Below are 7,793 nucleotides of genomic sequence, written 5' to 3'. Positions count from 1 at the left end.
GTGTTTTAAAAATTGAGTTTTTTTATTTTCGTATTTTTTTTTTTTAGTGAATATTTTTAACATTTTAAATATTTTTTTACTTTTTTAGATACACCTTACTTAGATGAATCTAAAAAGTAAAAAATTTGTGAAAAAATATTTTAAAAAATTAATAAATGCGTAAAAATACCAAAAAAAAAAATGTACTAAATTCTTGTATATTTTTTTATATTTTTTGTATTTAGTAAATTTTTAAAAGGTTTTGCACAAAGTTTTTACTTTTAAGGTATATTTATATTAGGTATGTTTAAAAAAAAATTTAAAAAAAATTGTTTAAAATATTTAAAAAATTCAATAAAAATAAAAAAACACAGAAAATAAGAAAGTAGAATTTTTTAAAAAGTGTTTTTTGAAAACTCTAACCAAGCACAGTAAATTTTTTAATTTTTTGACTATTTAAAATGTGATCAAGTATCTTTGAGTATTGGGTATCCGTGGGGACAATGATGGAGTCGAAAAATTCCACCTGTAACGAGATTGGAGCGGAGGCGAGGTTTGAAAGCAGGGTTGGGTAGAGATGATAAACCAGCCTCGTGGTCATCTCTAATTTCAACTATGTGATTGGCATTTTGTCTCTCTAACCAACGAGCAAACTAGTTTTACATAGTCGTCATTTGGCAATTAATTTTTTTAGTTGATCTTTTGATTATTTTAACTTAAGTTTCGTTTGACATTGGCTAAAATAGTCAATTTTTTTTATGTTGAGACTTTTTTAGCCTAATTTGGTTTTGCTTTTTGTTTTTGGATTTTTTTAACTTTTGTGAGAAAAAAAAATGTAATGATTATAGTTTGAATGTAACATTTTATCTTATTAGTTTATAAAGCCTATTTTGTTTTTTTTGTACTTTTTTAGCCCCAAAATGTTTACTAAATGAGGACTTAGGACTAAAAAGTCTGTTTAGATCAATTTTTTCAACTTTTTTAACTTTTGTAAAAGAAAAAGTGAAATTGTGTAATTAACTTTTTAATCTATTTTGTCTGACTATTTTAGTCCCAGCTAAACTTTACAAATGAAGCCATAATATTTTTCATATATAACTATTAATTTGTAATAAATTTTATATCTTAAATCTCTCATACTTATTTTTATTTTGATATTTTGTTAAAGGTTAACAAAATATATGTATTAATTATAGTGAAACGAAATGATTTTGAAAATGAATTATAAATATTAAAATTATATACAATTAATAAATAAATGAATGCAAATTAATATAATTTTAACCAATTAAACGGAATTTTTTATTGCCTTAAAATAAACTCACACCAATCAATGAGCACACATGATAGTGAATGACTTCTTGATTGTTGAATTGATTTTTTTTAGTTATTTATTTTAAGATGTGTAATAAATATTCTAAGCGAGTACTGTGGCTTATATTATGGATGGTGCACGTGCTTTGCAACGACCCGCTGCACTTCAACTCTTTGATTGGCATTCTGTCTCTCCAACCAACACACACAAAGCTCCGTTTATTTTGGGTATAATAGATGGGAGGGGATTAAGATAGAAGTGAAATTATTTAGTGTTGTGTTTATTTGTAGAGTTGGGGAATGGATTACGATAAATGAAGAGATTAAAATCGAGGTTGGCAAGGGGATTTGGATGGAGGATGTGGAGGTAGAGGTGGTATTAGAAAAATAGTTAGGGGATTAAATTTTTTTTTTATTTTTTACATATTGAGAATTTTTTTTTAAACATCAATGTTTAATTTTTTATATTTTTTTATTATTTTATATAAAAATAATTTAACAATCCATACACTAATCACTATTTTCAAAACAAACACAATTTTACTTAATTCTCTTACTAACAATCTCCTCATTATAAAACCATCTATTCTACCTCTGAAAACAAACAAGGCCAAAGGATGTTATGGATAGGACACGTGCTTTGCAACCATCGCACATGTATACGTTTGAATTCTGTGTAACAGTAGACCAAGTACAGCACAGCAAAGCCGAAACCCACACAGCTAAACAAAACCCAAACAAAGCAACATATCAAAACATCACATCAGCAGCTAGTAGAGATGGTCATTTATCGACCGGGTTACCTAATAGTAATAAGAGATTTGTGTTTGTCTACCTTCGTTCGGTACGAACATCAAACTTATATAATTATCATAAGATCAGTTTTAATATAAATTTTAATTTTCAAATCTATCCATCAAATCATATACATAAACTATTAAAATAAAAAATCCTAATTAGTATAGTACTTATTATTTTTTTTATAAATAAACAAAAGCCTATCGAATAATTAATAGTTAAATATTTAATATCATATTAATTAAAATATTATAAAGTTTTTTAAACCAAATGCACCCATAATTCTATAATATCAAAATTTTAAAAACTAAACTGTCAGTAGTATATTAAACTAAAAAAAAATCTATGGTTTACATTGCAAACCTTTTTCTTCTGTTTCATTTCATCTTCCGAAAGGATAGAATCACCAGTAACCATTGTTTCCGATGATACTTAGTTTCCTACATTATCAATAAATAAATTTTTAATATCAAATAAATGACAAATTAAAATTTTAAACAATTATAAAGATATATATTTTTTTAACATGCTATAGAAATAAATTAATTTATTAAATTAAATATGTAACAAGCCAAGCTAGGCCAGACTAAAAATACAATTTTTAAACCCAATTTATTTATTAATCGGGATAAAAATATCAACTCAGACCAATTTTATAAACTAAAATTATATTCTCAGAATTTAAAAATACAATCCTGCTGCAGACCTCTAATTAGAGGTCTTGCCATTAAAAAAAAAAAAACAGTGAAGTAAAAAACAAAAATAGGAAAAGAAAAAGACAAATTAGAAGTGCATTAAAAGTGTTTTTTTAGAGGTTCAAATCATTTTTCTTAAAAATATAAGGTGAACTAGACGGGCTAACAGTGGGATCCGACTCCTAAGAGCTAGTCTTTCATGCCTCGTTCTCTTGCACCGAGAGAGGCACTAACTACGATCAACCTAACATCCATCACCAAAGCAAAACCATTACAACAACAAACAACTAGTAGCCCATTCTACCAGCTTTAACATTTAGAGACTGCACACCCCCCTGTTCCATCCCAAAGAGTGGATGAAGTCATTATCCAAAATGGTTACAAATATTAGGATAAATTAAAAATATATTTTTTAAGATTTGTTTAAAATATAAATTATTTTTTCTAATTTAAGAAATTATAAATATTTCTTCTTTTTTTTTAGAATTTTTTATTTAACAACCGTTCTCCTACACAATAATAAAATTATTTGAATTTTTAATTGAAATAAATTTCTAACATCACTAAAGACTACTAGTTGATTTAATAATTTATTAATAAAATAAATCATTTATCATGAAATTAAAAATTTCAGAAGGTGAAATGTAATTTTCTGAATCAAATAAAACAATTCGTATTTTAGACAAAGTATGAATAGTCTTTACATTGAAATATAAAAATAAAAAAAAAATTATTATATTGTTGTGATTTGATCGATTACCAAAGATTCCCCCCCAAAAAAAATAAACAAATAAATAAATAAATATACAAAGTGGAGGATTTCACTTCGTTGGTTCTTAGGAAATCTCAAATCAAATTATTAGAAATTAGACACTAATTTCTCAATCACTTAAATAGATTGAACATACTATTTTCTTAATTGATTACAGACAGGCCGTCTTTAGGCATAAGTCGGCGAGGCCGCCGCGTTGGTCCCCAGAAAATTGAATAAAAAATTTCAAAATTTTATAAAAATTTAAATAAATTTCTAACATCATTAAAAATTACTAATTAATTTAATGATTTTATTAATAAAATAAGTCATTTGTCATGAAATTACAAATTTCAAAAGGCGAGATGTAATTTTCTAAACCAAATAGAACAATTCTTATTTTAAACAAAGTATGAAAAGTTGATTATTTTGGTCAAGAAATCGTTGAATCTTTACATTGAAATATAAAATAAAAATAAAAATAAAAATAAAAAGCCCCCCCCCAATATACAAAGGTCTCGTTTGGTGTAACTGTTAAAACAACTTATAGATTATAACTTAACAGATTATAGATTATGACTTTAATCAGAAGTTGTTAATCTGTTTGGTGTAGCTGTTGGATTATAGATTTAAGTTGCTGAGTAGTGTTTATTAAATAAGTTGTGAAATAGCTTTTTCAATTAATTTTTATTTTTTGTTTGTCTACATTTCTCATAAAAAATAATAATAATAATCTATAGTCCATTTGAGTCTTTTTCTATTTTTAAAAAAATAAAAAATAAAAAAAATTTAAGAGTATAACCATAAATTAACATGTCTATAGCAGAAGCTGATAATCAGAAGCAAGGAATGAGCAGCTTCTCAGAATCAGTTTTTTTGAGTTAAAATAAGCTGTTAGAATCAGAAGCTGTTTGAAATAAGTTTAATCAAACAGTCCAAAATAACTTTTTCAAAGCTAAAAGGCATAAGTTGGCTCTGAAAAGCTGAAACAACCACCCCCAAAGTAGAGGATTTCACTTCGGTGATTCTTAGGAAATCTCAAACTAAATTATTAGAAATTAGACACTAATTTCTCAATCACTTAAATAGATTGAACATACAATTTTCTTAATTGATGACAGACAGGCCGTCTTTGGGCATAAGTTGGCCAGGCCATCGCTTTGGGCCCCAAAAAATTAAATAAAAAAAAAAAGTTTCAAAAATTTATTAATTATTATGTTAGTATCACAATTCAAACTCGTCCTTATAAGCTTAGTTGATGACCGGCCATTAATTTTAGTTGATGACCGGCCATTAATTATTATGTTAGTATCACAATTCAAACTCGTCCTTAGGCCATTAATTGTATCTGAGTCTATTGAGCAGTACATACATGTTAAAATCATAAATATTAAAAACTTTAAACTTCATTCAAACTTATATACAACGCACCAAAGTTGGACTTCCCATATATCATCATTCATAACAAGTTCCAAAACATCAAAAGAAACAAAACAAAATAAAAGGTGGATTAACAAAACTTGATTCCTCTTGAGTCAAAGCACACCCCTTTACAGAAGGCAATTCAAAAATGGCTTCACAGGGATAGACACTGAGACTACCTTAAACTTGACGTTTCGTTTGCTCACCTACGTATATATAAGGAAGAGGGATAAGCTAAAACCCAATGAGTAATATCGATATAAAGGTTTTATATGAATGAAGTCCAGCATGGTACAAAGCGTATCTTTCGTTTCCGAACAATTCATGTCAATATGCAAACCATTAAAATAAACAATCATATCAATCTCTTTGCGATAACAATAATCATTCATTCAATTTACGTGGTACATCCAATAGGGTATCAATGAGATACTGTGCTGAAGCCAATAAGACCACAAGGGTTAATCAATAATCCATAATTCAATGTGTACCATTAAGGTCTAACATCAGAGATCTCTGTGTTTCAATTAATCCAATGGGCTATGGTATTATTTTCCCTAAACAAGAGCCTATTAATCAATGGGCCACGGTATTGTTTCCCTCAAGCGAGGGCCTCACTAATGGATGTCACGATTACAATTTATTAACAAAATATAATTATTTTTTTTTTTGAACTGGAACAAAATATAATTCAAAATGCCAGTTTTGAACAATTTCAAAATATATTTCGAACATAGCTATATAAAGACATTACTTACAGTGTATTATATCGATATTAGGCCTCAGGCGTCTACCTACACAATATACATATTGAAACACAAATCTCAATCAAATGTTCTATAATTCAATTCCCTTTTAATGCGTTTCTAGTTCATTTCCCTATTAAGGATGCCTGAACAATGCCTAAGGGTGAAAGCATGCACATGAGAGTGTGTTTCAAAAATACTGAAAATAGGACAGTTCGCTCAAACGCACCTTTGGTCGCTCGAGCGGTGTAGTTTGTCTGCAAAAAAGTACTGGATACCTGAAATATGCTTTCGATGGTCACTCGAGCCATGTGGAATAAAAGGGTGAGTTCACTTGAGCTGTAATTATGTCGCTCGAGCCATGTGCAACTACAAAAGTACTAGATACATGCAAAGTGCGCTCGAGCGACAACTTCATCGCTCGAGCGAAGTGCACAAATTCTAGGTTTTTCATAATTGAATTTGAAGTTCAAAACACCAATTCAAAGCCCAAAAGCTTGCATGGCTAGACTAAAGAGATGAAAGCTCTTTGAATTACATATAAACATAACCAATGTGAAACCAATTGCTCAAAATCATTGTCAATTCTCAAAATCAAGCTCAAAACTTCATACTTTAGCCATGCATGTAATGAATTCAATTCTTTTCTTTTCAAAACATGTTCATATGATATGTTTAGTGCGAAATCATGAAGAACATTCAAAGATAGCTAGTAAAACACCATGCATGTAAGAATTTTGTTGAGAATTAAGCTTGAAAATGATGAATTATACATGCATGTACTCAATTAGCTCAAACTCACTAAATTCATGGTGATTCTAACTCTTTCCTTTCAAATACATGCAAATGGTTCTACAAACTTAGTGAATTCAACTTCTACATGGATAATTTACAAGAATTGTAAGTGATAATCTTACCTAGAGCTTGAATTTGGTGATAATCTAGTTTAATCCCTTCAATCTCCCTTCAATTCTCTAAAATTCTCCCCCTCTCTCTAGAAGTTGATGTCCTCACTCTCACTCTAAAATTTCAGCTCAAGAGTTGTAGAAAATGATTTAATTAAGTTGTATTACATATAAATAGTTGGATTAAGTTAAACTAATTAAGTAGGATTAAGGCTAATCAGTTAAGTTTAATTCTAATCAAGTCTAATTAATTTATTCTAATTATTTTGATCCGAATCAAGTTTTAATTAAATTTTCTATAAGGTTCTAAATATTCTAATTAACCTATTGAACTAGTCGATTTCAGTTTCCCAATCCATTTCTGCTTCCAATTTCTAATTCAAAGTAAGCACTTAGACATATTTTTCATAAACAAACAAATAAGAGCAAATTAAATACATAATTATGCAAATATGTTCAATAAAATAATATATAAAAATAATATGCACATTGGGGGTCGTCACAATTAGCCTATAAAAAACATTTCATTAGAATTTAAAGGGTCTCAACAAAATTCAATTATGATTTAAAACTAATAGATGGTTGATATGATAAATTATTTAAAAATTATATATTATTTTTTCTATCAGAAGAAACAAAAAAATTTATTAATGTGGTAAATTGTTTGAAATTATTGAATGGTTATTTTTCAAATGTATGGATTATGTATAGAATACGATTAATTATACTACTTGTAGTTACTCTTTTGAAATTAAAATTGATTAAATCTTACATTTACACAACTATGTCAAATGAAAGATTAAATGTATTAGCAACTTTATTCATAAAAAAATAATTTAGGTTATAGGTTGGATTATGCTAACTACATTATTAATTTTACAACTAAAAATACCAAAAAATGATATTTAAGTAATTTTTGTTACAGTTTGTTTACTTTTTATTTGATTCTTCCGTTTAGATTAGTTTGGTTATTTTTCTTATTGTAAATTTTTAATGTATATTTAAGTAAATTATTGTCAAATACCAACAAAAAAAAAAGGCAGATAATTATTTTTAATATATATATATATATATATATATATGAAGGCTCCATATTGAAAGTTCGCTTTGGTTGTTAAAAAAGTTAGAGCCAACCCTAATTACAATATAATTATGAAGATCAAATCATCACACGAGAAAAACT

The sequence above is a fragment of the Camellia sinensis genome, chromosome 6 (genome assembly GCF_055761805.1).
Source record: "Camellia sinensis isolate YWXY chromosome 6, ASM5576180v1, whole genome shotgun sequence".
Lineage (NCBI taxonomy): Eukaryota > Viridiplantae > Streptophyta > Magnoliopsida > Ericales > Theaceae > Camellia > Camellia sinensis.
Note: the sequence above shows the minus strand (reverse complement) of the source record.